Source organism: Acanthochromis polyacanthus, chromosome 14 (assembly GCF_021347895.1).
Source record: "Acanthochromis polyacanthus isolate Apoly-LR-REF ecotype Palm Island chromosome 14, KAUST_Apoly_ChrSc, whole genome shotgun sequence".
Lineage (NCBI taxonomy): Eukaryota > Metazoa > Chordata > Actinopteri > Pomacentridae > Acanthochromis > Acanthochromis polyacanthus.
Window position 1 is genome coordinate 21,087,212 of NC_067126.1, and position 20,495 is coordinate 21,107,706.

The window sequence follows — 20,495 nt, forward strand, 5'->3', positions numbered from 1 at the left end:
AATATGAGGATTCTGATTTTTACATTTCATTTAGCACTGGTTTTACAGATTACAGAGAAACTGTGTTTAGCTTGTATATTTGCTACTTTCCTCAGAAAAAAAAAGGAATCTTTTGAGACACAGGAAGCAATGTACCAGTCTGATAACTATGTTTCTCCTCGGGGAGAAGTGGCAGGAAAGAAACACTTCCTCAGCAGAAACATAGACTGTAGACTATAGTCATCTGAATGGAATAAAACAAATGTAAGCCTTTAACAATACTTGGCTGGTGTTATCTTGCTGTTGAAACAACCCTTTTTTTTTGGCCCTGCTTTAAAATGCTTCTTAAAGATAATTTCAAAAATGGCAATGATTGTTAAAATGTTTTCTCTTGGGCTGGGAATTTTAACATCTAAATTTCAATAAATTAATTACAGAAAAACTATCGTGTTCAAAAAATAATAACACACTGATGCACACTCTGGTAAAGGGTTAGGGTTAGGCACAAGAAAGTTTGGTGAACAGTGATAAAAGATGAGACCACACTGAGCTTTTTAGGTGGAAGGTTTTCTTCTGAAAAACTTCCCGAGGCAACTTGGATAAAAGTGTGGTTGTGTGCTAATTGTGCAACAAAGAGTTTTCTGATCACCACAGCAATTCAAGCTGACAGTATGACCTCGATGTAAGACACATTGCTGTTAGCACCAGAGCTAACATTAGCTACAGCAGTCCTAGTACAGGCAAACAGTGTAGCCATTCCAGAATAGACCACTTTTCAAGACATTGAAAGTGCTTGAGTTTACATAAAATCTTAAAATGATGAATATAATCGCTATAATTGCACTTTGAGTTTGCAGTAATCTGTGAGTTTAGTAGACAGATAAAAAAAAGCACACATAATGGTAAATGAAACATTTTTGTTGTTTTAGTTCACATATATATCTATTCATCCACCAACATTTATTTCAATAGAAAAACTTCTTATTGTGTCAAATATTGCTATTTGAAAAAAAAAGATTAATCGTGATTAATTAATCATAAAGCCTCTAATTCTACTAAAGTATTTAAACTTTTTAGTTGGGTGTTCAGTGTTCAGGGCTTCGTGAAAAGCTTCATAGCTTCCCCATCAAAATCCTTCGTCCTCTACAAACAAATCAATGCATTTTTAGATGCTTTGGATGTTTAACAATTAACAGAAAAAGTCATGAATTCAGCTTTTCTGCATGAATAGGTACTTCACTGAAAAATGCCCAACAGACATGTGGTATTTCTCTGGCTTTCATTGCAATAATTTCAATTTCTGTTGAAAAATACCTTGAGGTTTGCTCTCTCAGTGATCTCTGAATGACTCAGTACACACTCAAATAATAGGTTGACCACCTTCAGACAGAGAGGTGGTCTGTTGAGGATATCTGCCAGCTCACACCTTATGTGCTTTCAAAATCTCTTGAAAAAGAAGTGGATATGATTAAGTGATGAATAGCATTATGAGATTTATCTAAGGATGCATTTTACAGCTTGTGGATTGTCAGCAGCACTTGGAAATGTTGATAGATAGTTCTATTTCACCACAAACATACCACATCAGTTTAAATTGTGCACATTTAGACTATAGCAATCTATTTACACACATTCAATCCAAACAGTATATGCATAGGAGTGCAGGTTATCAAAGATTTGGTGGCAAAGAAATAACAAACTGTGATATTGGGACTATATGTTTCCAGTGAAACCATAAAATGAAAATGTTACAACTGGAAGTTGCAATAAAAAGCTGCAAAATGCTTTTTTTTATGCTACATATTTGTTTTGTACATAATGTTCGTTTTCATAGCACACACACTCAAGCTTCAATATCTCAAGAATGCAAAGGGCTTGCACAGCTGAACTTGTTTTATAAGCTAGCACACCCTCATCTGGATCCGTCTCATCATCATTTCTACTTTTATCCCCGCTGACACCCCTCCACCCACTCTGCACTATATTTTACATATTCCTTATACTGTGTCCTCGACCATTGTGCCAATTTCTTCACCTTTCCTCATCAACTGAAGTCCAATTCCCTCCTCCTCTCCTTCAGTCGCCCACTTCCTTTTCTTTCTGATTTTCCACACCCATGTCAGACGTTTCAGTTTTACTCCACAGGAATACAGGAGGCGTGTGATATATGTATGCGCAGGGAACACGTTGACAGAGGGGAACAACAGCCCATTCCAGGGTTCCATATTTGCTGCTCCCAGAGGAGCAGGTGGGAGGGAGCTCAGCACAGCAGGATGGCCTTTTCCCAGTCCCTCTGAAACCAGTGGTTTGCGTGTGCAGAAGGTAGAATGTGTCCTTATAAAAGAAGTTGCATTCACATGCTTGCCTATGTGTGGTTTCCGAGACCATATGTTCATGTTTAACTCCCTCCACATCTGTGCTGGCAACAATAGCAGCCGGCCCCACAGGAGTGACCACAGTCTGTCAGGGCTCATCAGACACGTCCTAAACTTAAATGATGTGGGCGCTTGAGACCCCAGCTCCGTTTCATTTGCTTTACGATGGAACCCAGTCACCTATGCCCTGCACAATCAACTCTGTTTTTCTGCTCACAAAAAGTACGAATCTATTGACCATGTCCACAAGTTCTAACCAAATGTGCTCCCTTGGCTGATGAGATCATTTTTATTCAGTTTCAGCCTGATTAAATGTGAGAACACCATGACCTTTTTTTTTATTTTTGAAACTTTATTCTGAACATTTGAACAAGAAAACACCAACAACAGACAACGTATAAGTTGCTCAAAAAGGAGTGGAAAGAAGTCAAACTAATCTGAACCCATTCCCCCTTCTTCTTACACAAATGACCGTAAATCTTTTCTTCCTGCTTCCTCAAAATACTACAATTTATAACCAATAACAACAATAATAATTATAATAGGGAAAATGACGAATAAATATACACTAATATGTTCATCTGTAGTAATACAAAAGGGAAAAAACAAAAGGATCTACCAACAGCAAAACACAACACAATGAATCCGTGGATCCAGACTATAAGCTGCATCACTGGCAAAATCCAATCACTTGGTCCTCATTTCTGACCTTGTCTGAAAATTTCATCCAAATCTGTTAGTCTGGTTTTGCGTAATGTTGCTGAAAAACAGACAGAGAGACAGATGTATGTTGATCATCACATAACTCCACCGTTCCTTGGCGGAGTAACAGCCAAGCTTGGTGACTCATGTCGCAGACTGACAGGGATGAGATACTCATCTCTCAGTTTACACCAATAGTCTCTCATTTTCCACCAGCTGCATATCAGTAACTAAATCAGATGTTGGCTTCGACGTGGGCATACTAGTATACTCCTGCAGCCTATCAGTAGTCTTATATTGGACACATGTTCTACGACATTTACAAAGTCTGTCCTATTCAGAAGCATAAAAACCACAAGCCACGGTCTTATAAATCACACAGAAGAGCTGATTAATTCCAACACAGCATGCAAACAGGTGAAAGGAATGTTTAATTTTTGCTCACACTGCTAACAAAGAAAGAAGAGAAAAGAAGAAAAAAGGCACATCCAATGCATTGAATGCGACCAGTAAATTACTTTGCACGGTGTGGTTTTCCATTCAAGGTGAGTTTAGCAATCCAAGTATAAGACTCTCAGCTCCTCTGTGCTGATTAGAGCATAATGGCCCATTGAATGGCATCATTTTATGGCTGGGTTGTTTCAGATGAGATAGAGCGTCGTGGTGTTATCTGGGAAGCTCTTAAAATGAATTCTAAATCTCTCATTAGGCATTTGGTTCCACCATGTTTTCAGCAAGAAGTTTTGAATAATGCAAAGTACGGCTCGTGACATGAAAAAATAGTCAGTCTGGAAGAGCTGGAGTTTTTTTATTTTTTCATTTTTAGGTCTTCAGTGAAATTACCCTGGAGATTCACACTCATCTTCTGACACCTCCCAACATCACACCTGTCATTCTAATGTACACTGTGCAAACAGCGCACTAATAACTGTCATGTGCACGTCTAGACAACTGTACCTGCCTGAACGCACATCGTCAGAACATATTTCTAAGACATTCCTTATAAGAACTGCAACTTTTCGTGTAGGGAAACAGCTTGATACCAGTCTTAATCACCTTGATTAATTCCATTACTGATTTTTAAAAATAATGTCACAACAAATCTTTCATGTATTCTGTTAGTGGAGGGCTATAAGAAGAGAAATTATTGTATTGATGTTTTCATAATTAAAGTTCCTCTTTTGTCATTGATTAAACTCTTAAAATTATTCTCTGTATACTATAATTACATATTTAACTTTTATTTATTTATAAAAATAATGCCTTCCTGTCATGAAGTTGCTTAGATATAACACTAGGTCACCAATTAATGCAGATCTATGAAGTCCTCGTCTTTGTGAGGACTATTCATAGTATAGCAAAAAAAAAAAACATAGATTATTATGCGGTTCAAAAAGCGCAAAATGACAGGATGTTTCCTAAAATTGTGATATGTGTTTTAAAAAAATGTCAAGGTGCAGTATATTGTCAAAATAGTATGTTATTCAAGAAAACAGAGTTTAATATGTGGCCTAAAAAATGCCATGGAATAATAGTTCATTGCACAAGTAAAAGTATATAATTTTTTAAAAACAATTCAAATTCTTATATGTTGCTAAAAAAAACAAAAAACGTCATAGTAATATGTCAATTAAAAAAGCCAATAGTATAGCAGGTCATTCTAAAAACATCATAGTTTAGCCTTTTTCCACAAAACGTTCTGTCCCGGCTATCTCAAGCAGGTGAGGAGCAACACAAAGACAGTCCAAACGCTGGTTTACAGAGGGTTAGACGAGTATTTATTTGAAAGAGTAAGTTTACAACAACACAACATGTGAGGGGGTTAAAAGCAAATGGGTGTTAGTAAAATTAAAAAAAATCAACAGAACTAAAAGTGAACCTCTCGTTGACATTGATGGGCATTCCAACCTGGAACAAAGTAAAAGACTAGAAAAGACTAGAAAAGCACTCGGAGAGTGGTCTTCCGGACATCCTGTAAAAAACTAATAAACATGAGATAAAATAGAAGAAGCAGTTTTGAATACTGCAGTCCCACGACGACAAGAATAAAGTTTCTCAACAAGAACTAAATCTGCTGGTGGATTCCATAAAGGTCCTAATAAATGATAATAAAGTGTGATACTAAAGGTTTGTGGTGCTAAAAATCTCAAAGTAAAGATATCAAGTTAAACATCTGGATGGAGGTTGATAAAAGTTGACCTCCCTTCATTTCTCTGGAGCCGACTCCATGGATTTTATGGATGGTGGTTAAAGATCTGCTCTTCTCGTCATCTTCCTTCTAGTCGCTGTAAAAAGTCACTCTATCCTCGCCAAATTCAACACCTCTTCATGACAGCTTGTTCTGCCTCCGACCTCGTGGAAACTCGAGAAACTCGGGAAAACCCGTCAAGACTCGGATTTTCGAAAAACTCGTTGGGTGGGGGAAGGTGTGGTGGGCGGTGAGGGAGTCGAGGAGGGCAGTGGGGGGAGGTGGGGAAGGAGAGGGGGAGGCCCCCACCCACCTCCCCTCCTACTCACTGCCCTGACTCCACCCAGACTCCGCCTTGGCTCCACCCATATGGTCACTTGGAAACTACGATGTCAAAGGGATGACGAAATTATATTTTTGTAACTGATCTGTAGCTCAGTGAAGGGTTTACCTAAGGAGCTGCTGGTTGCAGGTTCAAGACCAGACCCTTCTTAATTTTTTTTGAAAGACAAAGAAAGAAAAATGCTAGTACTGGGTCTTGAACCTACTACCTTCCACTTAGTAGTCTCTGTTCTTACCCCCTGAGCTACTCACTCAGATATTAATTCTTCTTTTTTTGCGCATTTATCATCGATTTTTTTGTCGTTTTCGAGCTTGTTTTTTATCTCGAGTCTCGTCTCGACCGTTTTTCTCAGGAGGTTGGACTTCAGCCTTTGTGCTGAGGGGTTGAACCCTCAGTTCCAAGACTTTCCAAAGCCTCCAGACCTCCCGAGTCCTCAGGACCCTAGCTTTCACAGTCTGAAGGCTGAAATTTTCGAAGTCCCACAGTAGATCTCTGTTAGTTTGAACTTTTCGACAGTCTGAGGACTGAAGTTTTAAAAGTTTCACAGTACATCTCTGTTAGTTTGAACTTTCTGGTTAACAGAAGCCTTAAAACTTGTGACTATGAGTCTTGATTTCACATTTAGACCATCCATCTGAGTTCTTCTCAGACCTTCACCTGTGGGTTCTTTAGAAATCCTGAACAAACTTTGACTCTCTTCACTGAACAGTAAAGTTTGTGGAGATCAGAAGGTAACATTAGTTTGATCGATGCCTTCAACTACTAGTAGACTTTATCTGAAAAGCAGTTTTCTGAAATGAGTTCTTAATAAATCTGTCCACAAGCAAACCAAGAACACAGAGAGGAAATGTTTGAAGAAACAACTTGGTGTTTCATTTCAGACTAGAAAACACTTTAAGACCTTTATCTGTTTTTGCTCTTTTTGATCGTTTTATTATCTCTTTTGTATAATTTGATCTTCTAAAGTCTAACTGGTGACTTTTCAAATGTTTTGTCTTTAGTTTTATTCTTCTTCAATGTTTTGCTCTTTTCTCACCTTTTATTCTTTTCTAATGTCTGATTTGATTTTGAAATGTTTTGTCTTTTTAATGTTTAATTGTTGTTTTTTCAAATGTTTTATCGGCTTGTTTGAAAAATTTCCTTTTCTTTCCCAATCTCTAATTTTTCAATTAAATCTTTAAGATTTTTCTTTTTAAATGTTTTATTGGGTTTCCTGTTTAATTCCTATTTAAGTTTTGTCTTTAAGATTTCATTTTTTAATCAAATGTTTTGTCTTTTTAAAGACTTAGTAATCTAATTAAATGTTTTGTATTTTTTGTAAACTATTTAATATTCTTCTTGTTTAATTGTATTTTTTATGTTTATCTGAAATATTTCATCTTTAATGTTTCATATTTGTTCAAAAATGTTTAATTTCATAATTACATGTTTTGTATCTTGTTTAATTATCTAATTAAATATTTTGTTTAATAAAATTTAAGTGTATTTAACACTTAATTTTCTTTTTCAAAGTTTTATTGTATTAAATGCATTTTTCCTTTGATTTAATTGCTTTCTTAATTGTACTTTATTTCTTTAATCTTTTCTGTCAAGATTTTAACCCCAACCTCAAAAATGAAACAAACCCATAAATCACAATAAAAATACTCCTGTCGTCACAATCATGAGTTAGACACATTCAGTTTTCCACTTCAGCTTTATTTGTTTAGCACCTTTCACACAGACGACAAAACTAAACAACCTAAGAGAAAGAAAAAAAAAACGATGCTAAAACTATGATTAAAACTCAAAAAAAAAAATTTTTTTTAAAAATATTTAACATGGTAATGAAATATGTTGTGTCCAGCAGGTGAAGGGAGTTTATTGAAGTCTCCTTGGGCTCACATGATAAATCATTTAAAATAGAGACTTGATATTCAGTCTAAGGAAACTGCAGAGCGACAGAAGAAACAACTTCTCCCATTTTCTCCTTTAATGAGTCGACTCTTCTGGTGCTTTCAGACCAAAGAACTACAGATTCTTCACAACCTGCTGCTCAAACTCTTGGTACAGGACCTCACCACACGGGTCAAGAAGGTTTCCTTCTCATTTCTACTCTGAAGCTCACCTTCTCCTGCTCAAACTGCTGACAAATGTTTCTGCTGCTCTGAAGTTTGGTCTCCAGAACTTCCTAAAAACTCTCGAAGTCTTTTCTGCTGTCGGTTGCAACTGTTACAGAAAACCTCACTAAACCAAATGGAGGGGCCTCAAGATAGCCGTCCAAATGAAACCATACAAAAACCAAACTAGCACAACCCAAACGCTAAAGTCTCCTGCAGCCTACCAGAGAAGCTCTGAAACAGAATCAGGACAGGAACTCTTACCTTCTGGACAACCAACGTTGGTTTACAAACAAGAATACAGAATGTGTCTGACCAAAAACCTCTAAAGACTCACTACAGCCAAGATAAAGACACAACTCAGCTGCACCAAATCCACTAATCACTGCACACATTAGCATCATGTGCTAACTGTGGCTAAAGAACCACATTTACCAAGACAACTATCCAGTACAAAGCCATAAAACACATTAAAGACGATTTTATTGCTGGAAGCTCCAAGCCAACGCCTAAAGAACAAACTAAAGCAACGGAGCCAAACCCGGTTCAGTGAAGAGAAGCAGAGGAAATGTTTGACTGCAGACATACAGCCATGGCCATAAGTTTGGACACAAGTACCATGACGCTTGTGAATCTTAGAAAACACCACAAAATTGTCACTTACAATATAAATACCAGTCATAGCCATCAACCAAAATGAAATATATATATATATATATATATATATATATCACTGTGTTTTTGAGACTGTAATCAGTACTGCTGAGCCATGTGTGACTGTTTATTGTACTCATGATGTGTCTTCCAGCATATAAAAACACCGTATAATATGTTAAAAAAGTTTTCAAAAAATAACAAATTTTAAAAAATCAGCTGAGGGGATTAAAAACTGAAATATAAGCTGATCATCATTGTAAACTTTGAAGCATCTTGCAGCTACAATCCACATATTAATGGAGTAACACCAGTTTCACAGAAATTGCTATAACTCCTTTATATTTTAAGCTAACAAGTTCAAAGTTGTTAGATTTTTAGCATGCAAGGGCAGACATGGTGGTATAGTAAATATTCACAAATTAATGAGTTAATTGGTTGAAGTAGGAGGAAATCTTCTTGTGTGCACATTAAGTCAGGAGAATAAATAATAAAAGCTTCCTCTGTTACCCCACAGGTACCCAGCATGGATGATGTGATTAGATGTCGGTTTGCCTTTCTGCATAAATTTGCAAATTAAAAAGGTAAAGTGGAATTTTTAACAAATATTTTAGTATTCCTGATAACAAACTAATAGTGCTATGAGGATATGAATTCATTTGTTATTTACATCATAGCAGAAGATGAGACAATCCAAGTGTCTTTTGTCATGGCAAGGAATGTTTACTGATCCCTTTTATTTCTTACATAACCCACAATTAGTTATATGTTCTTCCCGACAAGGTTTGTGATTTTGCAAATCTACTCGTTTTGTCCAGTGACACTAATGAGAGTCAGCAGCACGAAATAATTTAAAACAGTTTTCAAGGAAGTGTTGAGATGGTTAGTCTGAGGAAGTCTCACAAACATCTGTTTATCAACAGCTGCAGTATTTTAATTAATCTTTTTTGACTACTGTTTGCTGTGTGCAGTGTTATTGTTGTCCTGTCTTGCCTCGACATGGCAAATCCACAAAATGACACATTGGAGTGTGTCCCTTCAAGATGCTCATTGACGGTAGAACTTAACTAATGAGCACCGGCAAGCACATGGTATCACTGCAGCAAACCCAGCACAACTGTCAAAGCATTAACTCGGAAACAGAGAAAAATCCAAGAATACAAAATGATGACATGGCGTGGATGCAAAATAAGGCCTTGATCAAATGAGCCAGCATCCCAGGGGATAACATCTGTGAGATAATCCTTTGTTTATCTGTATACTAGGTAGCACTTATGCAGTAATTATGGGCACATGGCACATTTCACATAGAGCTGAACGTTATGTGACAAACAAAAATGGAGATCAAATATTGCTCATATGTTTCGAGGGGGATAAATCCTCACCGGGTGGCAAATGGAGATTTGACGGCATGTAAAGCTCATTTGCTAGTTGCCAGAAGCAATATTTGATGTTTTCTTCAAACTGCGCCCAATCATTTTTTCTTTAAGTCTTAAAACAAGACATGATGAATAAAATGTGATGTGTAAATGCTCAAATTCACATATAAGAGAATACAATGTGCTGTGTTATAGCATTGCATGGGGGAATGATCAATAGATGAGATGCCAAAAAACCATTCACAGTAATTGATTGTTAATTTGGTTCGTTTTGGAGGTGAGAACAATGTCAGTCCAGCTTGTGTGTACATCACAACACCTGAAATAGTGGGAGAGCTCTCACTTTGACAGGACTGGGATGTGTCTTCAACTGTAAGCCATATTTTATCAGTTTCTTCACATGATTTTCCAATACCGATGTGGTGACAAATTTCAGCAAAGATACCAAACTAGCTTATCATTCTTAGATATGCTAATACTGGGCTTGATTAATTCATTCTAAAGCAGAAACTCGAAGAACCACAGGAAAAAAAAAACATATTTACTTGTGTGTTATGTGTCGACTAAATATCTGCTGCCTTAAAGATTACAGGTCAGAAAGGCAAGCAACAGCACTGGAATTCTTTAGAGTCAAATCTGAAAGGAATTAAAAAATATGAGAAATGTTGTTTGTCAGGCTGCACAGTGGGTTTGTGGTTAGATCCTGGGTTCATGGCCTGGCCTTCCTTGGATCTTTCTGCATGAAGTTTACATGTTCTCCCAGCGCATGCGTGAGTTTTCTATGGGTACTCGGGCTTCCTCCCACAGTCCAAAAACATGCTGAGGTTAAGACGTGATTCTAAATTCTTCATAGTTGTGAATGTGAGTGTGCTTGCTTGTCTCCATATGTAGCCCTGTGACAGACTGGTGACCTGTCCAGGGTGTCCCCTGCCTTCACCCTAAAACGTGGCTTTTGCTTTGAGCACGAACATGACCCATGGAAAGCAGACGCACAGAGTCAGCACAAGAAAACGTGTATGGCATTTATACTCCATGTGGTGTCTGCTCCCAAACTGCAGGGAGCAATGTATTGCAAACACACATCTACCACAATACTAAACTATGGTCAAAGAAGTTCTCCATTGTCTTACAACATGGCTACATGCTCTCATGTTGGTGAAGAATAACTTTTTAAAAACAACTTTTGTATATGCGTTTGATTGATAAATGAGACGTCAACTACGATACATCTGGCTGAACAGTCTCATGAAGCAGTTGGTAAATTTTAAATCTGACTCCTTGCCTGCTCCTGTTCTTCCACCACGTTTTCCGAACGTCTCCGTGTGCTTTGTTAGGAAAATCAAGGTAAATTTGATAAGGACCGTGTGAGGTCTGCGTAACCACACAGACATCGCGGACGCCTCAAGCATAAAACAAGCCTGAGTGTGCTGGAATACACTCCAGCGCCCTCGCGACCCTATTGAGGATTAAGAGGTGTACAGGCAATGGATGGATGTTGTTTGTCAAAATGATCCAGATCCAGAGACCCAAACACAGGCATGAAGAATGATGTAACCCTGAACTACCTCAGCACGAAGAGTTTTTTTTTGTTGTTGTTTTTCGAAAACAGTCTCCACAAATGTGTACAGGTAAATAGAATTTTGAAGGCAATTTTGTCAAGATTCACAGTACACTTATTTCATGTGAGTTCTTTGCAATATCCAAACAAGGAATCTGGCCTAAAAGCAACCAGTCAACATTGGGATTAAATACAAGGGCACTCTCTGGTCATCCCACCACTCCTACTGTACATAGTTACATTTGGAGAAAAGACCACGCAGTAGTTAGAGAGCTGGTGCTGACCTCCCTTCTACCAACTCCCACTGCAATCTTTCCCTTCACATTTTTCAGTGCCAGTCTAAGAATAAGTTGATCTGTAATGTCAACCTATTGCTTTCTATTTGCATTAGCATAAAAAGACAAGATGATCATTGTCTTGTTTTATAATTATGTGCATGTAGGAGGAGTGCCATCGCCCTCTCATATTATCTAGACTGTTCCACAGAGAGGCTGCTGGTGAAAAGTGTGACTTTCATTTCAGGTATGCACATATGTTCACATCTGATGCAGCTGTCTTTACCCAGCTGCAATTTATATACACCGTTAACAGTTGCAGTTTATCGAATGTAATAACTAGTTATATTTCATTCTCACTTTTTTTCAGGCACAAAATCACAGAACACAGCTATGGAAATGGCTGCAAGCAATCCAGAGATGGACATCTGCATAGGTTACCAAGACACACACCAGAGAGATGCACTGCAAGCTAGCACATCAATTTAACATTGCTGTAGCTTGATGACATCAATCTGGGAGAGGAAAGAGCACCCTGATTGACTGATTGGTGTTCCAGCAGTGCAGGGTCATGTTTTTTCTATTATTGTTGTTGTTGTTGCTCTTGTTTTTGTTTTGTTTTGCTCTTGTGGCTAGAAGGATAATTTTGTTTCACTACTTCTTCTACCTTGATGCAAGCGGGAGTTGAGGCACAGTGCATATGGTAAAGAAATGTGAAATTTATGGGGAAATATTTAAATGAGAGGACAGCAGAGAAGGGTAAAATTCTGAGGAAAAAAATGGGAGAATTGACAGGAGCACCGAGAAATACATTTTGACAGAGCAACGTAGTAGTATATATTTATATAACCTCTTTCAAAAGCAAGGTTGCAAGTTCTGCAGTAGAAAATGTATAATGAAAGTAATAACAACAGGACATAAGATATAAACTTAAACTTATACTAAGTTAAAAAGTTTGGGGTCACTTACAATGTCTTTATTTTTGAAAGAAAAGCAGTTTTTCTTCATTGAAGATAACATTAAATTAATCAGAAATTCAGTCTAGACATTGTTAAAGTGGTAAATGACTATTCTAGCAGGAAACAGCTGATTTCTAATGAAATATCTACACAGCCTCATCAAAGGCTAATTGATGGTCACAAAATCCTTGTGCAATTATGTTAGCACATGAATAAAAGTATGATTTTTCATGGAAATCATGAAATTGTCTGAATGACCCCAAACGTTTGAACGGTAGTGTACATATATATATATATGTATATAGTATTGTAATTTCCTGCCTATGGATTAGAAAGATGAGACAGACTAGTTTCATATGGTCCTAAATGTGGTGGCATGGGGGAAAAAAATGTAGTCACATTTCAAATGTGTCTATACTTTATGTTGAAAATGTTGATTTTTAGGGCACTAATCCAAACTGTTAGTACTCATGGATGTTTTACACTACACTTCTTTTATTTACAGATTCTAAAATGGCATTTTCCAACCTTTTCGAAATGGTGGAACCCACGACCTTCTCAAAAACAGAAGCCCATTCCCAGACCGCACAGCTAAAAGATTAGTAATGTGCTTGTTAGTTACCCAACAAGGAGTCAAATTCACAGACATGAGGGTGCTAAAAAAGTCACAATAGAGGCTTAATAGCCATTTTGCATGACTCTTGCTTCAAAAGCAGCATTTAATGAGACACACACACACACACACACACACACACACCCTTAACATGCATAACAGCAGAGAACAAGACATCACTGTGTTTAAATTGTTTTTTCAATTACATTTAAATGCAAAGTAATGACTGGCTGATTTACTTTCAGAGGCAACATATTTAATTGTTCTTGTTCATGAATTCAGCACCGGCAGCAGGTGGATGGGGTGAATGGCAGGCTCTCATGTACTCACCCCTCCACCAGGAGAATACGTCTGGTGCAGAGATTCACAAGTGATAAACTATTACATCTCACTTCCCTTAAGACAGCAACAAGTCTATCCCCTAAATGTTACAGTCAGTCGAGTATTATTGGAAGAAGGAGCTTACGTATTATTTCCAAATTTCAAATAATCCCTACATTAATCCCAATAACTTACCTACTAACGCTGTCTATTGACTGACTGTGTATTGGGTTATCTCTATGTGTATGCTGCATAGTAACGCTGTCGCTGCAGAAAACGCCTCCATCCACAGGGAAATGGCAGTTAAGCAGCCATCTAAGTCTCCCACCATACAAACAATTACACATTGTGAAGAGATTTCTTTAATTTCCATAATCCCCTTAAGTCAGCTGGGAAACCTGTGTGGAGTAATGTCCACACACATGCAGATCACAGCCTCTGTGACAGCAAAGACATTTCATCAATTGTAAAACGAATGGCAGCATCAATATTTAAGTAGCATTGCTTTTGCTTAGAGAATGTTGGATGTTGTGGCTCAGCTCCAGCCACAGTACTCTAATCCTGTGGCCTGGAAAAGCTCTGTGGGAGGGTGTCATTTCTTCTGGGAGTTGTGTTCCCAAAGGTGCTGGGCTCTAACACCGTTTCCAAGACCACAGACAGGGACCTGAATATATTATACATTCACCACACAGATTCATTTATTGCTGTTTTTTTAATGCAGACTGACATCTTTCATGTAACTGCTGGTTCTACACCAACTGTGTTCTGTAGAAACAATGTCAGGGTCAACATTTTCACAGTAAATACAATGTTTACAGACTTCAGCATAATGTTAGCAAATGACATGCAGGGATAAGCACAAAAAACATGATCAGTAAACAAGATCAATTCTTATCTCAACACATTTTTAGGACCAGCACCCACACGTTGAAGTGGCAATGCAATGTCACATCTCTGCTGGAGAGTTTTCTGTCTTTATATTTCTCCAACTGCGGATGAATACTGACCAAGTTTGGCATTACTTTCCCTCTCAGACAAGGCAGTGAAGATGGGCTGAGGAAGGACTAGGGCACACTCTGGCTGTCTGCACAGAATTAAAATGTCAGACTACACCGCTGAGTCTATGACCTCTTGACCGTGTATGCAAATCGTGCGAGGGTTGACAGTGAAGAAGGAGTTGGGCTCCCGGGAGGAAATAAAGCTGTTATACCCCTCAGGTGGTGAAATGCAGGATCAGCTTCTGGATGGGCTTTTCAACATGATAAGCATTTTTGACAACGGAGCAGTGCAGAGGCTTGAGGCGCGTGTTGCACTTTATTTTATCCTTATTAGGATTAAATGTTTAATGTTGGACTTTAAGTGCTTCATAATGAGTAAGCTGCATTCTCGTTTTCATCTTCTAATAAAAGATTAAATATTGACTATGGTTAGGAATTTAAATTGTTATTTTCCAGTAAAGACATTTGAATAATCTGTCACCATATTCTAGAAGCAATGATAATTCCTGCATCCATTAGTAATATGACAGAATTAATACCACAAACACTGCTGTCCAAAAGTTTGGGGTCACTTAGAAATGTCCTTATTTTTGAAAGAAAAGCAGTCTGTTTCAATGAAGATAACATCAAATTCATCACAAACACACTCTACACATTGTTAATGTGGTAAATGACTATTCTAGCTGGAAAAGATTGATTTTTAATGGAGTATCTCCATAGGGGTACAGAGGAAAATTTCCAGCAACCATCACTCCTGTGTTCTAAAGCTACATTGTGTTAGCTAATGGTGTTGAAAGGCTAACTGATGATTAGAAATCCCTTGTGCAATTATGTCAGCACATGAATCATTGTGAGTTTTCATGGAAAACATTTAATCGCCTCAGGGACCTCAAACTTTAACAGTAGTGTATGTTTTTAATGCTCAGTTTTAGATACTTCCCGTTTCAACTATTGTCCTCTCGCACAGATGACACAACAAATTCACTCTTGGGTTTTGACCTGCCAGGATTACTGCGTTACAACATGTTCATCTCACTTGATCTGACAGTCAAGCATTCATCCAAAGAAAGACAACAAACAAACAAAATCAATACACTTGACAAAGCTGTTGATATCCAAATAAAGATGATCAATACAGCTCTTGATTGACACCTCACGTCTGTTTGTGAGTTCCAATGGATTTTCCTTGTCTTGGTCTTTTTTTCCCCCCCGTTGGCGTTGCCATTGACTCATTGGGTAATGAATCTGCCTTGTATCACTTTGTGCGACAGCTGTCACTCTCCAACTTGGCACCTCAGTCCACATCACAGGAGAGAAAAAGGGGAGTCAGATCGATTGACGTTAATTATGCGGATGTAACGAGGGACGATGCGCATTGGCGTGCATCTCCTCCAAAGAAGTCGATAAAGGTCAGGCAATTAGTTTTTCCCCATAGTCTTTTTTTTTTCTTCTTCCAGGGATCCAATAATGTCACTCTGGAGATGGAAACTGCATCTGCATCACTCGACAAATTGTCTGCTCTCAATTTCACACATCTCACTTCGACCTCACATGCCGACACAATTGTGCTCGAACTCACTAGCACAGTGGTGAATAGACACAGGCAGTGATTGCGTTTGAAAATCGGGATTGGGATAGCTGTTGTAACTTTTATTGAAAAAGCAGCTGGATGTCAACAAGTTAATTGCTTTGTTTGCATTAATCTTCTTGCAGATTAGCTGTATTTTAACAAAACACATAGGGTATATAACATCATAATCTTAGAAGGAGCAACTGTTTCCGCAGACATTTAAGATTATCTTATTCATATACATTTGCTTACATTGCTGTAATTCCACTCAAGGTTTAATTCAATCCAGTTAAATAAAGCAATTTACATTTCATGTACTATGAATGTAGCCGCAAGGGGACACAAGCCAGTGTCTTATTGTGCCGGTCCCAAGCCCGGATAAATACAGAGGGTTGTGGCAGGAAGGGCATCTGACGTAAAACTTTGGCCAAATCAAACAGGCGAATCAAATGTGTGACTTCCATACCGGATCGGTCGAGACCCGGGTTAACAACGACTGCCATTGATGCTGTCGACCTACAGGTTGCCGGTGGAAAATGGACTACTGTTGGTCGAAGAAAGAGGGGAGGAAGGTGTGTTCGTAGGAAGAGAGAGAAGAGGAACACCAAGAGTCTAGGACTGAGAGTAGGGACTTTGAATGTTGGAACTATGACAGAAAAAGGTAGAGAGCTGGTTGACATGATGCAGAGGAGGAAGGTGGACATACTGTGTGTCCAGGAGACCAGGTGGAAAGGTAGTAAAGCTAGAAGTCTAGGAGCAGGGTTCAAGTTGTTCTATCATGGTGTAGATAGGAAGAGAAATGGAGTAGGAGTTATCTTGAAGGAGGAGTTTGTTAGGAATGTCCTGGAGGTAAAAAGAGTGTCAGATCGAGTGATGAGCCTGAAGCTAGATCGGTCGGTCATCATGGACTTTGTGGACTGGTGTGAGCGCAACCATCTGTGCCTCAACACCAGTAAGACGAAGGAGATGGTGGTCGACTTCAGGAGAAGGACACTCCCACATCCACCAGTGAACATCCAGGGGCAGGACATTGAAACAGTGGACAGTTTCAAGTACCTGGGTGTTCACCTCAACAATAAACTGGACTGGTCCCACAACACCGATGCTCTGTACAAGAAGGGCCAGAGTCGCCTCCACCTTCTGAGGAGGCTGAGGTCCTTCGGAGTGTGCAGACCTCTACTAAGGACTTTCTATGACACTGTGGTAGCCTCTGCTTTCCTCTACGCTGTCGTCTGCTGGGCCCCGGGCAGCACAGAGCGGGACATGAAGAGACTGAACAAGCTGACCAAGAGGGCCAGCTCTGTCCTGGGCTGCCCACTGGACTCTGTGATGGATGTGGGTGAGAGGAGGATGTTGACCAAGCTCTCATCCATCATGGACAACAGCTCCCACCCACTGCACCGGACTGTAGTGGAGCTGAGCAGCTCCTTTAGCACGAGACTCAGACACCCTCAGTGCAAGAAGGAGCGCTACCGCAGGTCCTTCATCCCCACTGCCATCAGACTGTATAACACTACTGTGTAGTTGTTATTATGTGCAATATGTATTATCTTGTTCTTGCACTTTCGTGACTTTTGCACTCCTGTTTTTTGTTTTTGTTTCTAAGAGCCCTGTAATGTTAAATTTCTCCTTTGTGAGATTAATAAAGTCTATCTTATCTTATCTTATCTTAGAAATCGAAGGTGTGATGTTTAATGTTGTTAGTGGGTATGCTCCACAGGTAGGATGTGAGCTGGAGGAGAAGGAGAAATTCTGGTTGGACCTTGATGAAGTGATGCAGAGCATCCCTAGAAGTGAGAGAGTTGTTGTTGGTGCAGGAAACAGAGATGATGAGGAGGGCAGGTTTGGTATCCAGGAGAGGAACGCAGAAGGACAGATGGTGGTTGACTTTGCAAAAAGGATGGAAATGGCTGTAGTGAATACTTTCTTCCAGAAGAGGCAGAAACATAGGGTGACCTATAAGAGTGGAGGTAGGAGCACACAGGTAGACTACATCTTGTGTAGACGGTGCAATCTGAAGGAGATCAGTGACTGCAAAGCAGTGGTAGGTGAGAGTGTAGCCAGACAGCATAGGATGGTGGTGTGTAGGATGACCCTGGTGGTGAAGAAGTTGAAGAGGGCAAAGGCAGAGCAGAGGACCAAATGGTGGAAGCTGAAAAAGGAAGAGTGTTGTATGACTTTCAGGAAAGAGTTGAGGCAGGCTTTGGATGGTCAGGAGGTGCTTCCAGATGACTGGACAACTACAGCAAATGTGATAAGGGAGACAGGTCGGAGAGTACTTGGTGTGTCATCTGGAAGGAAAGGAGATAAGGAGACTTGGTGGTGGAATGAGGAGGTGCAGGAGTGGATCCAGAGAAAGAGGTTAGCTAAGAAGAAGTGGGACACTGAGAGGACTGAAGAGAGTAGACAGAAGTACAGGGAGATGTGGCGTAAGGTGAAAGTAGAGGTGAAAAAGGCCAAACAAGGGGCTTACGATGACTTGTATGCTAGGTTGGACAGTAAGGAGGGAGAGACTGACCTGTACAGGTTGGCAAGGTAGAAAGACAGAGATGGGAAGGACGTGCAGCAGGTGATAAAGGATAAGGATGGAAGTGTGTTGACAGGTGCCAATAGTGTGATGGGAAGATGGAAAGAGTACTTTGAAGAGTTGATGAATGAGGAAAATGAGAGAGAACGAAGAGTAGAAGAGGTAACTGCTGTGGACCAGGAAGTAGCATTGATTAGTAAGGATGAAGTGAGGAGGGCATTGAAGAGGATGAAGAGTGGAAAGGCACTTGGTCCTGATATACCTGTGGAGGTATGGAAGTGTCTTGGAGAGGTAGCAGTAGAGTTTCTGACTGGGTTGTTCAACAGGATCTTAGATAGTGAGAAGATGCCCGAGGAATGGAGGAGAAGTGTGCTGGTGCCCATCTTTAAGAACAAGGGAGATGTACAGAGTTGTGGCAACTACAGAGGAATAAAGCTGATGAGCCACACGATAAAGCCATGGGAAAGAGTGGTTGAAGCTAGACTAAGGACAGAGGTGAACATCTGTGAGCAGCAGTATGGTTTCATGCCAAGAAAGAGTACAACAGATGCAATATTTACTTTGAGGATGTTGACAGAGAAGTACAGAGAAGGTCAGAAGGAGCTGTATTGTGTCTTTGTAGATCTGGAGAAAGCTTATGACAGGGTGCCCAGAGAGGAACTGTGGTTTTGTATGAGGAAGTCTGGAGTGGCAGAGAAGTATGTTAGAGTGGTGCAGGACATGCATGAGGACTGTAAGACAGTGGTGAGGTGTGCTGTAGGTGTGACAGAGGAGTTCAAGGTGGAGGTGGGACTACATCAGGGATCAGCTCTGAGCCCTTCTTGTTTGCTATTGTGATGGACAGGATGACAGACGAGGTTAGACAGGAGTCTCCATGGACTATGATGTTTGCAGATGACATTGTGATCTGTAGTGAGAGCAGGGAACAGGTGAAGGAGAAGCTACTATAGAGGCGTGGAGGTTTGCCCTGGAAAGGAGAGGAATGAAGGTTAGCCGCAGCAAGACGGAGTATCTGTGTGTGAATGAGAGGGACCCAAGTGGAAGAGTGAGGTTACAGGGAGAAGAGATCAAGAAGGTGGAGGATTTTAAGTACTTAGGGTCAATAGTCCAGAGCAATGGAGAGTGTGGAAAAGAGGTGAAAAAGCGTGTACAGGCAGACTGGAACGGCTGGAGAAAAGTGTCAGGTGTGATGTGTGATAGAAGAGTTTCAGCTAAAATGAAAGGAAAGGTTTACAAAACTGTGGTGAGACCAGCCATGTTGTTTGGTCTGGAGACAGTGTCCCTGAGGAAAAGACAGGAGGCAGAGCTGGAGGTAGCAGAACTGAAGATGCTGAGGTTCCTTTTTGGAGTGACCAGGATGGATAGGATCAGGAATGAGTACATCAGAGGGCAGGCCCGGACTGGCAATCGGGAGAGGCGGGACTTTTCCCGGTGGCCTGCCTCCTTATTGGCCTGCCTGGACAGGCCAGCCACGGACTGGCAGGCCAATGAAAAAAAAGTTGATCGGCTTTTTGGCAGACAGGCCAGAGACAGCAGCGCGAGAAGCCTTACAGAGTACACGCCCACTCTCCTGTCACTCACACAAAGCAAGTGCTCTGAGCTCTAAATCAGAAGGATAGGGATTGGTCAAAGTGACATTTTTTTAGAAGAAACGTGCCATGATTGGTTAGTTGCTTTATGGCCCGCCCCTTCATAGTGAGAACGAACTGCAGAGCAGTGATTTGAGAGTGAGGCCAGAGAGTGGAAGGAGCGGAGATTTTGGAGCACTCTTACTTCAAGTAAGTTTACAAACGGTCGGTTCTTCTCACAAATGCATCATCAGACTTCAAAGGCCAAAATATAATAAAACATGTCTGGCCCAAATAAGCTCCACAGGTGTCAGGTGGGTTGCAGGAAGCCTGAAAACGTTTGAGACCCCCTCTTCAGGTAGGATAGGCAGTTGACTTACAATTTTC